Below are 18,807 nucleotides of genomic sequence, written 5' to 3'. Positions count from 1 at the left end.
CTTTTATGAATCTATAAATTCCAAAATAGCATATTAAGCCAGATTACATTCAATATAAATGATGTTTAATTGCTTAAAAACTTACCTCTGATATCAACGAACGTTGTAAATTTTCTTTTCAACTATTTTTGTTTTTCCCCGATCCAAGTCTGATTTCTTTTGTTCTTGATCTATATAATTTAAAACTAACCTCATTTAAACACAATTTCATTCAATTTAATCCAACAACACATAAATGGGAAAATTACCATTTTACCCCTGATATTTCATACTTTTACAAATTAGTCCTAATTGCACAAAACAAAAAATACACAAAATCTTCATTCAAGATGCTTAGGCCAAATGTTCATCTAACGCATATACATACACACATTTCACTTATTTTTCATTTTAGTCCCTCAATTTATTATTTTTGAAATTTAGTCCTAAACTCAAAATCTTCAAAAACTCAAATACAAAACATATTAATCTAAAACATATTTTTGATATTACATCATCAAACATCACAAAACACAAGTATTCATCAATGGCATAACTCAAAATATGCATCAAAATCAGAAATTCTAGCATGGGTCGGATAGTATTCGAAGCAACGATCTCAAAAACGTAAAAATTATCAAAAACCGAGCTAAACTCATACCTTAATTAAGCTTGAACACAACTAAAACCTAGCTTCCTTTTCTTTTTCTTTTTATTTTCATATTCGGTCCAAAAAGAAACGTATGAACCATGGCTTTCTTATTTTATGTTTTATAATATATTAACTTTTTAATTTAATTACATTTTTAACCTTTAATAACTAATATAAAACCATTATAATTTAAAGCCTTTACCGTGCATTACTTATTGTCATGGAAAAATTGCATACTAAACACCTCAAATTACTAAAACAAACACAATTCAGCCATTACATAATTAACCACCAATTTTTCATTTTACGCGATTAAGTCTTTTTATTAAATTAAACACACAAATGATCAAATTTTAATACGAAACTTTCACACATGCAAATTCACATATAATTAACACAAAAAATAATATTTAAATATTTTTCTGACTTAGATTCATGGTCTCGAAACCATCGTTCCGATTAGGGTCTAAACGGGCTATTATAACTCTCCCCCTTAGGGATTTTCGTCCTCCAAAAACTTACCGATGAATAGGTTCGGGTAATGCTCTTTCATTGTATCCTTTGGCTCCCACATTGCTTCCTCAACTCCATGTTTATTCCACAGTACTTTAACCAATGAAATTTTCCTATTTCGTAACTCTTTAATCTAATGAGCCAGAATATGAATCGGTTCTTCCTCGTAAGTCATATCTAAATGAATCTCAATCTTTGATGGACTAATCACATGCGAGGGGTCAGATCTATATTGTCGAAGCATCGGAACATGAATTACATTATGGATCTTTTCTAACTCAGGTGGCAACAACAGTCTATACGCAACCGGTCCAATCCTCTCTATAATCTCGTACGGTCCAATAAATCTCGGACTCAATTTGCCTTTACGATCGAATCTGAGTATTTTCTTCCATGGTGAGACTTTCAAAAACACTCTATCCCTGATCTGAAACTCTATGTCTTTACGTTTCATGTCTGCATATGATTTCTGAAGATCTGATGCTACTTTCAGACTTTCACGGATCACTTTCACTTTCTGTTCAATTTCTCTGATCAAATCACCCCGTATATCTTATTTTCACTGAGCTTTGTCCAGTACAATGGTGTACGACATCTACGACCGTACAAAGCCTTGTAGGGTGCCATTTTAATACTCGATTGAAAACTGTTATTATACACAAATTCAATCAGAGGTAGGTATCGTTCCCACGTACCTTCAAACTCAAGAATGCAACATATCAACATGTCCTCAAGTATCTGAATGATTCGCTCGGACTGACCATCTGTTTGCAGATGAAAAGCAGTGTTGAAATGTAATTTCGTCCCTAATGCATCTTGCAGTTTCTTCCAAAATCGCGATGTAAACCTCGGATCCCTATCTGAAACAATAGATATAGGCACACCATGCAACCTCACGATCTGAGAAACATATAGTTCAGCCAGCTTATCAAGCGAGTAATCTGTACGAACCGGAACAAAGTGGAGAGATTTATCTATCTACAATAACCCAAATTGCATCTTTCTTACTCGGTGTCAACGGTAAACCAGATACAAAATCCATCGTGACTCTGTCCTATTTCCATTCAGGTATCATAATCGACTGAAGCAATCTAGAAGGTACCTGATGTTCAGCTTTTACTTGCTGACACACTAAACATTTCGAAACAAAGTTAGTATGTCTCGTTTCATACCTTGTCACCAATAGTGCTGTTTTAGATCATTATACATCTTCGTACTACCTGGGTGAACAGATAGCCGATTGTTGTGAGCTTCGTTCAAAATCATCTAAATCAACGCTGTATTTCTTGGAATGCATATTTTGTTTTTGAACCACAAACATCCCTCAGCATCCACTTGAAATTTTGAATCAATGTTCGAATAATATTGAGCTCGTTTTGCTATCGAATCATTATCGACCTTCTGAGCGTCGTAAATCTGCTGAATAAATAACGATCTTGCTTTTAATTCAGCTATTATCATACCATCATCTGACATAACCATATGTGCATTCATTGTACACAAAGCAAACAATGATTTTCAGCTTAGAGCATCAGCAACAACATTAGCCTTTCCTGGGTGATAGTCAATCACTAGCTCGTAATCTTTTAACAATTCTAACCATCGACGCTGTCTCAAATTCAAATCTTTTTGGGTCATCAAATACTTCAGACTTTTATGATCGGAATAAACATGACATTTTTCACCGAACAAAAAGTGGCGCTAAATTTTTAATGCAAACAGAATAGCTGCCAATTCTAGATCATGTGTCAGATAGTTCTTTTCATACGGCTTTAACTTTCTCGAGGCATAAGCTATAACTTTTCCTTCTTGTATCAAAACACAGCCCAAACCATTTAAAGATGCATCACTATATATAACAAATTCTTTACCCGACTCTGGCTGAACTAGCATTGGAGCTTCGGTTAAAAGGGCTTTCAACTGATCAAAGCTTTTCAGACACTTTTCTGACCACTCAAACTTAACATCTTTTTGCAATATCTTGGTCATCAAGGTTGCAATCATCGAGAACCCTTTGACAAATCGTCTATAGTAACCAGCAAGTCTTAGAAAACTTCAGACTTCAAAAACATTTCTCGGAGGTTTCCAATCAAGTATTGCTGAAATTTTACTCGGATCAACCCGAATACCTGATGCTAAAACAACATGTCCTAGAAAGCTAACTTCATGTAACCAGAACTCACATTTACTAAACTTCGCATACAACTATTTTTCTCGCAAAGTCTGTAACACAAGTCTCAAATGCTCGGCTGTTCAGTTTCGTTACGGTAGTATATCAGTATATCTTCATTCAACACGACCACAAACTGATCTAAATACTGTTTGAAGATTCGATTCATCAAATCCATAAAAATAGCAGGTGCATTAGTAAGTCCAAAAGGCATAACTAGAAACTCATAATGTCCGTACCTCATTTGAAAAGTAGTTTTTGGCACATCGGAGTCTTTGACTCGCAACTGAGAATAACCTGATCTCAAATCTATCTTTGAAAACATTGAAGCCCCTTTCAGTTGATCGAACAGGTCGTCAACCTGTAGCAACCGTTGTTTATTCTTTATAGTCACCTTATTTAGCTAGCGGTAATCAATGCACATTCTCATAGTTTCATCTTTCTTTTTCACAAATAGAACTGGCACACCCCAGGGAGAAAAGCTCGGTCGTGCAAAACCTCTATCTGTTAACTCTTGCAACTGTGCTTTCAACTCTTTTAATTCAGTAGGTGCCATTCGATACGAAGCTATTGAAATTGAATTTGTCCCCGGTACTAACTCAATACTAAACTTTACCTCTCGGATAGGTGCCAAATCTGATATTCTTCAGGAAACACGTCCGGATACTCGCAGACAACTGGTACGGATTCAATTTTCTTTTCAGTTACTTTACTATCAAGCACATAAGCAAAGTAAGCTTCATAACCTTTTTCTCACATACTTCCGAGCTAACATCGAAGATATTACTACTAGTAAACCATTCATATCATTAGATTCAATTCGAATAATCTCGTTGTTCTGACATCTCAAATCAATGGTCTTTCTTTTGCAATTAACAATGGCATTGTGTAAAGTCAACCAACCCATACCCAAAATTATATCGAACTCGTCGAAAGGTAACAACAGCAAATCGGCCGAAAAGCATGAATCTTGAATAATCAACGGGTAATTTTTACACACTTTTTCAACCAGAACACACAGGCCCAGGGGATTTGATACTCGAATCACAAACTCAGTAGACTCAACAGGAAAAGTCTTACTGGATACTAATGTCTCACACACATATAAATGAGTCAAACCAGGATCAATCAATGCAATAATATTAATATCATAAAGAGTGAAAGTACCGGTAATAAAGTCTGGGGAAGAAGCCTCTTCGTGAGCTCGTATAGCATATGCTCTGGCAGGTGTACGAGCCTCAGATTGAACTGCTGAATCTTTCGTCCCTTTGTGACTGCCACCTACATTACTCAAATGCCTAGGTGGTCTGTCTCGTACTGACATGTTACTTGGTCTCGCATTCTAAATAGTGTTTTGCTCGGCTAACATCGGGCAATCTCGGATAAAATGATCCATCGATCCGCATTTAAAACAAGACTGATCATTCACTCTACAATTTCCAGAATTCCATTTACCACAATGCTTACATTCAAGTCTATTCTACTGATCATTGCCAACACTAGCAATCGAAGTGGCTTGTGAACTCACAGGAGGTCAGTCTCGATCTCATCTAGAAAAGTTTGAAGTAGCTTTAAATCGACTAGAATTATCTCTGAACTTTTTCGATGTTGAGTGAAAAGTCTTGCTCGATGATCTTTTATGGGAATCTTTGGCTTCAGTATCAACTTTTCTTTCCTCTTTCCCGAGTTCTTCGGCTTTGCAAGCTCGTTCAACAAGTACCACGGACTTTTCACTCAACATAATAGCTTCGATTGAAACACATTCACGGGCATATCGGCTGAGTCTTACAAATTTTCACTCATATTTGGTTACGATCATACGACCCTATTTCAATTCTAGAAATTCATTGCATTTCTGGTCGATAAATCTCTGGCTGATATATTTCTTACAGAACTCAGTCTGAAAGAATTTCCAGGTCACTATCTCTTTCGGGACCACCGATACTAGTGTATTCCACTAGTGATACGCAGTGTCTCGTAATAAAGATAAGGCACACTTTAAACATTCATTCGAAGTACAAGATAGCTCGTCGAACACACGAATAGTATTATCAAGCCACAACTCAGCCCGCACAGCATCATCATCATCATAAGCTTTAAACTCTTCAGCCCCATGTTTTCTAATTTTATCTATAGGAGGCTTATTAAATCTCATTAGATCAATCATCGGAGGTACCACAGGTATCGGAGATGGATTATTCGGGGGTGGAGGTTGTTGTGTAGCCGGATTAGTTCGAATATATTGAGTAAACCACTCATTCATCATTTGATAGAAGGCTTGCTTAGCCTCCCCCTCATGGCTACTCGAGATAGGTCGAGATTCAACTGGCGCTGTCCCATGCGCGGGAGCAAGCGCTACGCTCTCGGCATCATCAGCTACAGCTCTGTCGGGATCCATTTACTATACGAAAACACATTTTCAATTGTCAAAAGTCATCACACTATCGCAACAAATATTATGGCATGTATAGCTAGACTCACACATGTTACGCTAGTCCTAGAATCGACTAAACCGTAGCTCTGATACCAATAAATGTAACACCCCTTACCCGTAACCGACACCGGAACAGGGTATGAGGCATTACCAAACTTACATCAAATCATTCAGTCACATTTCACAACATAAACTTGCATACAATTTAAAACTTTCATATATTCATCCACATTGTCCCTTATAAAGTTCTACAGTACCTTAATACATGCTTAAAATGGGGTTCGGGACTAAACCGATAACTCGAAAAAACTTTACAAAATTTAGAAAATCTTTTTCATTGCATGGGTCACACACCTGTGTGCGCAACCCATGTCACACACAAGGCCAAGAGACATGCCCGTGCCTCAGGCCGTGTACATACAGGGCATACATACTGACTTCCTCACACGGCTAGACTACACGCCTATGTGTCCAGCCCGTGTGCCTTGCGCAAGCCCGTGTCCAGGCCGTGTGCTCGGCCATGCCAAAACTAGCTTGTGTTCTGTTTATGACGTTAAAAATCAAATAAGGGGCACAAGGCCAAGGTACACACCCGTGTCCTCAGCTCGTGTGGCAAATTTAAGGCTATTTTCCAAGCCAACTTGCCACCCTCTAAATTATACACACAAGTACAAATTCACTAGTCATTAACATGGCACAAATCAAACATGAAATAGGCTACCAAACAACCTCATTCAAGTCTAAATCCTACCATACCTATCATCAACTTAAACATGTTTCATGACTTACTAAATCAACAACTAAATCATTTACCAAAATAAGCCATCACTTAGGAATTATTTATACATCACATAACATCGTTACACAACTACTAGCCTATACATGCCATAAGTTCAAAATAAGATTTTCTTAAAAGTATCGAAGGTTGACAATAGTGTGGATGACTTTGATGACGATCCCCGAGCTCGTAACTTACCACCAAAATCTATAAAATAGAGTAACAAAAATACATGGAGTAAGCTAACTTAGCTTAGTAAGCTTTAAGCAAATTAAACAACTCAAATGAATAATGAAAACATTTCAAACAAGCTGAATTGTATCGTTAATGTTATACTTTAACACAAATAAGTTACCTTGGTTGAATACTAACATTTCTCATTTAGCATAATATTATTCAACTTTTTATTCCCAAAATAACACTATCTCAATTATGCTTACATTCAAACATATATATTTATGAATTAAACTCAACTTTATAAACCAACATCATTCATTTGGTCTATTATAGAAAATCAAATATAATATCACATATATACACACCTATTTGGCCGAATATTCAATATCCAATATATCATCACGTATGGCCAAATATACAAGTACAATAGAACATCACATGTAGTCAAATATTCAAGTTTAATATAACATCACATGCGACCAAAGACACAGGTACAATATATCATCATATATGTACATACCTATGTGGCCGGACATACAAGGTCATTTAGATCAACTTACACGCTCAATTTCCACATCAATGTGAAGTCTAATAGGCATAGGCTTGAAAATAAATCATCGGTATAAAACCTGCTAGGCATAAGCCAAAATCACACACCAACACAAGGCCTACTAGACCAAAGGTCTGTTATTTATTCACCGGCAAGAAGCCTGGTAGGACATAATCCCGACTATAATCACCAGCACAAGGCTTGCTAGTCTCAAAGCCCGAATATCACTATTTCAAAGCTATTTCGTACACAACTCATATAAAAAAATTCCAAATATTTCATATCAATCATACGGACTTTCGAATGATGTAACTTAGTAAAATTAAACTCAAATACAATATTTCTATACTTAAACACATTCGGCTAGCTCTTTTATGAATCTATAACTTCCAAAACAGCATATTAAACCAAATTACATTCAATATAAATGATGTTTAATTGCTTAAAAACTTACCTTGGATATCGACGAACGTTGTAAATTCGCTATTCAACTATTTTTGTTTTTCCCCGACCCAAGTCTGATTTCTTTTTTCTTGATCTATATAATTTCAAATTAATCTCATTTAAACACAGTTTCATTCAATTTCATCCAACAAAACATAAATGGGAAAATTACCATTTTATCCCTAATATTTCATACTTTTACAAATTAGTCCTAATTGCACAAAACACAAAATACACAAAATCTTCATTCAAGATGCTTAGGCTGAATGTTCATCTAACGCATATATATACACACATTTCACTTATTTTTCATTTTAGTCCCTCAATTTAATATTTTTGAAATTTAGTCCTAATTACTCAAAATCTTCAAAAACTCCAATACAAAACATATTAATCTAAAACATATTTTTTATATTTCATCATCAAACATCACAAAACACAAATATTCATCAATGGCATAACTCAATATGCATCAAAATCAGAAATTCTAGCATGGGTCATATAGTATTCGAAGCAACAATCTCAAAAACGTAAAAATTATCAAAAACCGAGCTAAACTCATACCTTAATTAAGCTTGAACACAACCGAAACCTGGCTTCTTTTTTTTTTCTTTCTATTTCATTTTTGGTCCAAAAAGAAAAGTATGAACCATGGCTTTATTATTTTATGTTTTATAATATATTAACTTTTAATTCAATTACATTTTTAACCTTTAATAACTAATATAAAACCATTATAATTTAAATTCTTTACCGTCCATTACTTATTTTCATGGACAAATTGCATGCTAAACACCTCAAATTACAAAAACAAACACAATTCGTCCATTACATAATTAACCACCAATTTTTTGTTTTACGCGATTAAGTCCTTTTATTGAAATAAACACACAAATGATCAAATTTTAATACGAAACTTTCACACATGCAAATTCACATATAATTAACATAGAAAATAATATTTAAATATTTTTTGAGTCAGATTCGTGGTCCTGAAACCACCGTTCCAATTAGGGTCTAAATCGGGATATTACACAAACGATCGACTAGAATCGAAGACTACCCCTCTGACGATTGACCACATGCATGTAATGGGGAGAAGAAAGAAAATAATCACAAAAGGAAGAGTTGGTGAAAATAACGTCAATTTGAAAAAAAAAACTAAAAATTTTTGAAAAAGAGAAATTAAAATCTAAAAAAATAAAAGAACCCCTAATACTAGCCACATCCCTAAAATCTGCCTAACTCCCCTCTAACCTGAACCTACTATTATTAGAATTTCTACTCCACCCAAATAATCTCTCAGACCACTGGAGCAAAAACAAAGTCCACGCTTGCGCAGAGACTTGAACACGAGACCTCCAACCATTGACTGCTTTACCACTTGAACCAACAAGCCAACTCTGATGTGGTTTTATAGTTAATTAGATATAAGCCCATTGAACAGAGATAGGGCTTAATTCCAAAAATAGAAAAAATTGCCAAAGATAGAACTTGGGACCTCTCACACACACCCAGAACACTTAACCACTGAAGCAGATACACGGTTGTGTCACATTTTAATAGACACAAAAACAAGAATTTTGAGTCGTTACAAAAGAAATCATCAATCCTTAGTAACGGATACTTGTTCTTTATCATACCCTTGCTGAGTTGACAATAATCGATACAAAGTCTCATGGATCCATCTTTCTTCTTGATGAATAACACCGGTGCACCCCATGGTGAAAAACTCGATCTCGTAAAACCCTTATCTGTCAACTCTTGCAACTGAGACTTCAATTCTTTCAACTTTGTTGGAGACATTCTATATAGTGCAGTCCTGAGTAACAAATCAATGGCAAACTCAACCTCTCTGACCAGCAGTAACCCTTGCAACTCTTCACAACCCTTTTTTACATACCTTTGAGATGACATCGACGAAATCACAATACAAAATTCACCCGATTTATCCGATTCAACCCAAAGAGTTTCATTGTTTTGACATTTCAATTCAACAACCTTTTGTCTACAATTCCCTACTACATCATGCAGAGTCAACCAATCCATTCCAAGAATCACATCAAACTCATCAAATGGAAAAAAGCATTAAGTCAATCGAAAAACAGTGACCCCGAATCATTAAAGGACATCTCTTGCAAACTTTATCAACTAAGACATATTTCTCTAAGGGGTTCGATACCTTAATCACAAACTTAGTAGACTCAACCGGTAAATTCTTACTAGAAACCAAATTCATGCAAATATAGGAATGAGTCGATCCAGGATTAATTAATGCAATTACATTAGTAGCATAAAGAGAAAATGTACCAGTGATCACATTAGGGGAGGACGCATCCTCGCGAGCACGAATAGCATAAGCTCTCGCAGGTACTCTCACAACCGATCTCACAGTTGAATCCTTGGATACACATCTGCTACTGGTCCCATTTCCCGTATTTCTCACTGGCCTCCCTCTAGTAGCAGTATTACTCGATCTTGCATTCTGAAAATTATCCTTTTCAGCCATTTCAGGACAATCCCGAATGAAGTGATCTTTGGAGCCACATTTAAAGCAAGCCCGGTTATTCATCCTACATTCACCAAGATACCGTCTACCACAGTGTTGGCATTCATTCTTATTAGACCTAGCATTACCAACGCTCACTATGGATGTAGATTGGGCCTTAGAACCCGGATATTACTTCCCACGATCTTGGTTGGGATACCCGAGCAAGCATACAAATCTCTCGATTTCTTTGACGAGGATTGAAATAGCTTATTCATCGGTCTCTTCCTCGAATCTCTAGTCTCAAACTTAGCCTTTCTCTTTTCCTTGATAAACTCCTCGGCTTTGCAAGCTCGGCCAACTAGCACAACAAATTCTTTCAACTCTAAATCCCAACTAACAGTCTAATATCATCATTCAGTCCATCTTCAAATCTCTTACACATAATAGCCTCTATTAAGACACATTCTTGAGCATACTTACTGACCCTAACAAACTCTCGCTCGTATTCAGTCATAGTCTTATGACCCTGTTTTAGTTCTAAGAAGTCTTTACGTTTTTGATCAATAAACTGTTGACTAATGTACTTCTTTTTGAATTCCTCTTGGAAGAAATTCCAAGTGACCTTTACCCTTGGTACCATAGAGATAAGAGTGTTCCACTACTGATATGACATATCCCTCAGAAGTGACACAGCACATTTCAAGCACTCATCCGGGGTGTAAGAAAGCTCATCAAATACCTAGATATTCTCAAGTCAGAATTTTGCTCTTTCAGGATCATCATCGGTATTTGCTCTAAATTCTTTAGCCCCTTGTTTTCGAATGTTATCAACTAGAGGCTTGTTCATTCTTACCAAATCCACACATTGGGGAGCTACGGGAACTGGTTGGGGGTTAGGTAGGGGTGGAAGATGTTGGGCAATTGAATTTGTTTGAACAAACTCGGCAAACCACTCATTCATCCTTTGGAAGAAGGCTTTCCTAGCCTATCCTCCTTAACTAATTGTGACCTGTCTACTTTCAGATGGTGCAATCCCTTAGGCAAGAGCCGGCATATTACTTTCTACATCATCAGCTACTTCTCAATTAAGATCCATTTACTATATGAAAATACAGTTCAAATTGTCAGGAGTTGTTACATTATCACAATTTATATATGACCTGTATAGCTAAACCTTTACAAACGCTTCGTTAGCCGAGAATCGACTAAACCATAGCTCTGATACCACTAAATGAACACTCCTTACCAGTGTTTAACGTCAGAACGGGGTACAAGGTATTACCGAACTTACCACACAAACAATCATACAATTCTGAGTCATAAATTTGAGTCCAAATTAAAACCATTCATATTCAATCATAAAGTCCCTAGCACGAGCCTATGAGGCCCGAAGCATGCTTTGGGAGTGGCCCGAAACTAAACCAAGAACTTAGGAAATTTTTACAAAATTTAGAAATTTTTTTGCCCTAGACAGGGGTCACACGCCCATGTGGGCAGGTCGTGTGGCTACACACGCCCATGTCCCGACCCCGTGTAACTCACTAACTTGTAACCCATGAACAAATTGTGGTCACACGGCCAAGTCACACGCCCATGTACTAGGCCGTTGGAAAATTAATTTTCATAAAATAGGTGGAGACTTCACACGGCCAGGCACACGCCCGTGTTCGAGGCCATGCCGTCCACATGACTGAGACATATGCCCGTGTCTTTGCCCGAGTGCTCAATTCTGAGCATTCTATTTCTCAAAATTAAGGTGCAGGGGACACACGACCGGATCACACGCCTATGGGGTAGACCTGTATCACACACAGCTTAGACATAGGCCCGTGTGTCTACCCATGTGGACAAAATAAAGGTTATTTACCAAGCCATTTGCCACCCTTATTCACACATGCACTTACACCAATTCAAAGGCACAAAACATGACACACTTAGGCAACCAAACATCCACAATCATGGCTAAAGCATATGAATGTAATTCCATACACTATCATGCTCATAGTATTTATTATGTCCCAAAATCAATCATGCAACTTTCATGACACCTATTTGTGCCTAATATAATCATCTCAACCATAAATCACATTTCCAACACAACACATTGATGCTATTAATCTCATTCCATCATTCACCAAATATACCATGATCATATCACCAAAGACATTGACACATATATGAATATACTTAGGCTTACAACCATGTTAGCCAAAATAAGGCAATTAACATGACAAGGTACTAAATTAACCAATAGTTATTACAAGCCAATACATTTGACCAAATCAAATGACACATATAACAAAATGACCAACTCCCTATACATGCCATACTTTTAAAATACTAAGATCATCAAATACCCAAAATAACATTTTTGATAGTGTGAGGCGAATCTCTGATGATCTCTGATCCGAGCTAGCTTGGCGACACTATAAAAACATGGAAAATAAACAGAGTAAGCTTTATAGCTTAGTAAGCTTGTATCCACGAAATAAGCAACCTTACCATTCATATAACATTCAAACAATATAATATAATTAAATGTGAATTTATCATAGTCTCATGATCATAGTTTATTCCAACACCAAACTTACCTCATTATCATCACTTCAAGCAATTAATACACATGAGCTTTATGTATGTACCTAAACCATCTCAAAATGAACTTACACATATTCTCATATTTGACATACCCGTGAACCACTCGGAATAAAAATGTCGGATACTCAGGAAATTTGCAAACTAAATGCCACATATGTAGCCAATGCTACCTCAATCTCAATTCACATAGTTGCTCGCTTTCAAGCTATTAACGGGCCTGTTCAAATAAGCTGTCAGTCATGACATAGCTACACTGTGCTGCTCACACAAGTTGTCAAGTATCCGCAACATATGTCGATATACTCAGCCATCGGTAGGACGTATAAGACAAGCACCCGGATCACATAATCACATAACACATACTAACCTTAGTGACATGTCACTTGTATCCTACCCTATTCCTAAGGTTCAAACGGGATTTCTCGCTTTCCGATTCATCCTCGGACTCGCTCATAAGATTAAGCTCATCCACATTATCAAACATACAATTCCTGCAACATTAAAGCAAGAAAATACAATCATATTAAAGCTTATTTTTAACATACGAACTTACCTCGGTACAAAATGGATAATTGTTCGATTTAGTCCACAACCTTTTTCTTTCCCCTGTCTAGGTCAAAACCTCGTCTTTCTTGATCTATAATACCACATTTAACTTATTCAATCATCACATTATTCAATTTAATCCCAAAACACCTTATGGAAAAAATTACATTTTTGTCCCTAACTTTTTTACTTTTTACGTTTTAGTCCCTAGGCTCGTAAAATGATTTTCATTCAATTTGTTCATTACCCAAGCCTAGTCGAATATTAATGGTACTCATAACAGCCCATATTTTTCATTTATTCACATTTTTACACACATTTTACAACTTTTACAAATAGGTCCATATTTGATATTTTCATCAAAAATCACTTTGTAAATATTGTTTACCTAACATCAAACATACATTTTCAACCAATAGACATCAAAATACACAAATATTCTACATGGGTAAAATTTTAGACTTTGATTTTCTTTCAAATTAGTCCTTGAAATAGCTAGATCAGGTTAAGACAACTTCAAAAACATAAAAATCTTTAAAATCGAGGCAAGAACGAACTTACAATTGAGCTTGAAAGTTAGCCAAACCCTAGCTATGGAGACCTTGAAATTTTCAGCTATGGGTGGACTAATTTGAGAAGTTGATATCTTTTTATTTGTTTTATTTGTCTTTATTTACTAAATGACCAAAATGCCCTTAATGCCTAACTTCAAAATTTTACCCATTCATGTCCATTTTTGTCCAACTTAAAGTATAATGGTCTAATTACCATTTAACGACCTCCAATTTAAAATTTAATTTACATTAGACACCTCTAGCATCTAAAACACACATTTTGCACTTATTGCAATTTAGTCCTATTAGTCAAATTGGACACTTTATCAATAAAATTTCCTAACGAAATTTTCACACAATCATTCAATCATACTATAAAGCTTAATGAAATAATAAAATTAACATTTCTACTTCAGATTTTTGGACCCGAAACTACTATTTTGACCCTTAAACGGGCTGTTACATATAAAGATTAACATGACTTAAGTTACATGCACACAACTTTTTATATTTTTAAAACAAAATAATTTTAACAATAGAGATCACTTTGGCAACTTATTGTTTCAGCTAAATTATTTTACAATATATATTAATATACCAATATTTAAATTTAAATTTCCATAACAGCCAAAGGTCAAATCTGATTTTTTTTATTGCACTATAATTCTTAAAACAACCTAAAGTAGGGTTGTCTAAATATTGCAATAAAAAATATAAAAACCTTAACCTTCTAACTCTTTTATAATAAAAATAGAATATTGTGCTACCAAATCTTTTACACCAAAAATTTAAAAAAATTAAATTAAATATCTTGATAATCAAAATTATAATAGTTGGTATGTAACGCCCCAATTTTCGGGAATTCTGTGAATGTTGGCAAAATTTCATGCTTTGATTTTGTCATTTGTGAGTGAAATTATGAAATAGGACCTATGTGAAAATGTTTGAAAATCTGTAGGCTAAATTGAAATGGCCAAAAAAATAGGAGTGCAAAATAGGAGGATTTGCATGACAAACCTCCCATTTTACATGAAGTGGCTAGCCATCATGTTGTTATAGACAATATGAGCACTTGATATCCATAATTCATGGTACAAATTGATAATGGGTTAGGTAAATGTTCCATGATAATGGATTAGGTAAATATTCCATGATAATGGATTAGGTAAATATTCCATGATAATGGGTTAGGTAAATGTTCCATGATAATGGTTTAGGTAAATGTTCCATGATGGGCATTTTATGTCTTTTGTATTAAACAATTAAATGGATGAAATATGAAATTTTATTAAAAGAAAAAGGGGTGAAAAGAAAAAAGCTTTGTCCATCTTTGTTCATCATAGCCTAAAGTTAGAGAAGAGAAAGGAGAGGAGAAAGCTCTTGAATGTTCGGTCACTTGGGGAAGAAAATTGAAGGTAAGTTCATGGTATTTTGCTTCTATCTTGATGTTCATGAGTTCTTCTTGATTCTACCTTAACTCTTGAAGCATATTTTGGTTTTTAGTTGTGTTGTGAGCATTTAGTCATGAATTAAAATGAAGGAAATGGTTGTTATTTCAGGTTCTTTTGATGAAAAATGGAAGAGAGGTGAAGTTGAGCCAAACAAATGAGCATGCATGTGCCTTAGATGTTAAAGGGAAAGATCAGCTAACATGTTGTGCTTTAAAATGATGAAATGGAGATTATACTTAAGTAAAATCATAGATATGTGATGATTGATTAGTGATATACATGTTTAAATAACAAGCATACAAGTTAGGTGTGAAAGAGTGATTTGGTAATAAATCTGCTTGGGACAGCAGCAGTAACGTGACTTTGGAAAATCACCATAAATTGTGGGAGATGAGTTAGAAGCTGCATAAATTATGTAATTAAAGCTTAATGAGTCTAGTTTCAAATGGAATAAACGAGAACATATTTTGAATTCTGTACAATGATAAATTTGATTCGTAAAGAAGAGTGGTCAGATTAGTAAAACAGTGAAACATGGGAAACTTTGAGAAAAATCTGGTATTTATTGGCTAAACCAAAAATTCTGAAAATTTAATGGATAGAAGATATATGAGTCTATTTTCAAGGAAAATTAACGGAACTTGATTTGGAGTTTCGTAGCTCCAGTTATCAATGATTTAGTGACTATTGCTCAGGAAGACAGCTTGCAGTGAAATTATGATTATGTGGTAAACATGGACAAAAATTTGTTAATGAGTTGCTTATTGTTTTCTTATAAGCTTACTATGATCTGTAGGTGTGGTTGGTAGAATATTGTAAGGGGTTAATACGTAGTTTGTATTTGAATAGTTAGATTAACGTGTTAGTAATCCAATTGTAGGCGGTTCGTGTGTGGATTTCATCAGCATATCGTTGCAAACAGGTGTGTAACTAACACCCTCTTTCTTAGTCTGGATCGGCAAAAGTCGACAAGCCGAAATGTCGAAAACCGGTATTTTGTAGATTTGCGAGTGTACGAATGCTCGTGAGGTAAATCGATTACTGTTTTTGGTAAGCTGCAAAATTTGGACTGCAAAGTGCATGATTTCTGTGCCCTCGATATTTTTGGGCTTAATGGGCCAAAATTGGAATGATGGGCCAACGGGCCCAATTCGGTAAGAACCCTTGGTACGTGATTCTGTTAGTACTTGAAAAGTAGGAATATGCATGAAAAACCCTAAAATAGATAAATTACTAAAATACCTTTAAAAATGGAAAATTTACAGTTTTACCCCTAGTAGATAAATTACCGAAATACCCCTAGGGTTAAATTGATCTAAATGCATGTTTGACTGTTGTTATTTATTGCATGCCATGTTGTTATTATCTAATGCATGGGATTGGGATATTGACGGGGGAAGTATTGAAAGTGGCTTGTCCACGTACTGGAGGCTTTGCCTCAATTTACTGTTAACTGAGCGGCAATGCTGCAATTGTGGAGTGTTGGGCTGGGTGGGTTGAGCTATTCCCCACATGGAGTGTATGGCTGGTACGGGTGGAGTGTAGTGGTTGGTGGGTTGAGTAGTCTCCCCAAATGGGCTTCCATATGTTTACTGATGTTGCATGTATTTTGAAATGGGCCTATGGGCCATACTGTTATCTGAATAAGGGGCTAAGGCCCAGTTTATTGTAATCTGAAAAGGGCTCTGGCCCAGTACCACTGTTACCTAAATGGGCTTCGGCCCAACGGGCTTGAGCTGACTTGGGCTTTGAATGGGTTTTCCTTACACACTGAGTTTCCCCAAACTCACCCCTTCTTTAACCTTGCAGGTGAGCCTTGATGTGGGTGAATTGGAGCAGGAGGGGATTCAGAGTGGCCATGGTGAACACTTTTGGGTTTGAAAACGAGACTGGTTTTTTTTAAGTTATTTTTAATTACTATTTAATTTTTGGGTTGTAATAAGGCCATTTTAACTTTATTTTCTTCTTTGATTTTTCTGGGATTATATTATTAAAAACAACTTTAAATTGATGGATACTAATTCAAATTGGCTAGACTTAGGGCGTGATTTTAAAACGATACTTGTTTTTTAAAATAACACGACGTCACGAATATTCGATTTACCAAAGATAATCACTCAAAGAAATTTCAACTTGTTATATCCAAGTGTGGCAATGGATGTGGGCATGTCTAGGATTGGATCCATTTAGAGAGCTTGGTACTTAAGCAGCCTTCATGGCTCACCTCCTCTGTTATGGATACCTACCTGATGCCCAGCTTCCATTCACTTGGTTAGTTTGACAAAAGTCGGCTTTTTAAAACACTAAAAAGGGAACACGAGTTTTTGACTTCAAAGTGGCATGTCAGATTCGGCCTTAACGTCTGGGCCGGGTTAGGGGTGCTACATTTAGTGGTATCAGAGCCTAGGTTGCAACAACTCGGCTGTGGATTGGGTCCAAAAAGGGTTTTCAAAACTTTATGCCAAAAAAAGAGGGTATTTTTGGAAAAAATCTGACTTTTGAAATTTTCCTGTTTAAAGGAGATAATCTCCAAACTTGTTTTTTTTAACACAAATGTTTGGAAAATGGATTTCAAAAAGTCTAAATCTTTTGAGTTTATCTGAAAATTGATGAGGTGGCACACTGAATCCCCGGCACCAAGGCTGTAAGTACTATTCTATTTTATATACTGAACTGTACTGTAGTTAGTACTAAACCTTAGAGATAGTACTATAGATAATATAGCGTAAAGGCTACGAAACTGAGACTGTAGGGTAAACTAAGCCCTAGGAAACTGAGATAGTAGCTAAACTGTGGTTACGCGAGAACAACTCTGAAACCTTATCTGTTTATAAGATATTCTGTAATAAACAGTGGAAACAGTAAACTAACTACATAAAATTCGTAATCAGATAAATTGATATGAGTACGAAAGCTACTTGGGGAAGAGGCCATGGTCGAGGCCGTGGTCGAGGCCGAGGTAGTACTCAAGCTGGATCTTCGTCTTCTGAACACATACTCGTTGGAGTAGCACGACCACCACCGGTGGATGAGAATGGGCCGTATGATCGGGCCGCGGGGGATGACGCTCTGTCCCAGGCCATGTTAAGAGTTTTGGAAAGGGTGGATGGAGCTAATATCGGGCCCATGAATAGGGGGTCCATTTCTGAGCGACTCTGGGCCAACGGAGCGGAAGTTTTTAGGGGTGTATCTGGAGTAGCCCCAAATGTGGCTGAGTACTGGCTGGAAGCCACGGAGCGAATTATGGATGACTTGGACTGCTCAGTAGAGCAAAAGTTAAAAGGAGCAGTATCCTTACTACGGGACGAGGCATATTAGTGGTGGATCACTGTGAGAGAGGGTACCCCAGCTAAGAGGGTAACTTGGGAGTTGTTTAAGCAGTCCTTCAAGGCGAAGTATGTCGGAGCTAGCTATGTGGATGCGCGAAGGAAGGAATTCCTGAACCTGACCCAGGGTGGTAAGACCGTTGC

Source organism: Gossypium hirsutum, chromosome A06 (genome assembly GCF_007990345.1).
Source record: "Gossypium hirsutum isolate 1008001.06 chromosome A06, Gossypium_hirsutum_v2.1, whole genome shotgun sequence".
NCBI lineage: Eukaryota > Viridiplantae > Streptophyta > Magnoliopsida > Malvales > Malvaceae > Gossypium > Gossypium hirsutum.
This window is presented reverse-complemented; position numbering follows the sequence as displayed.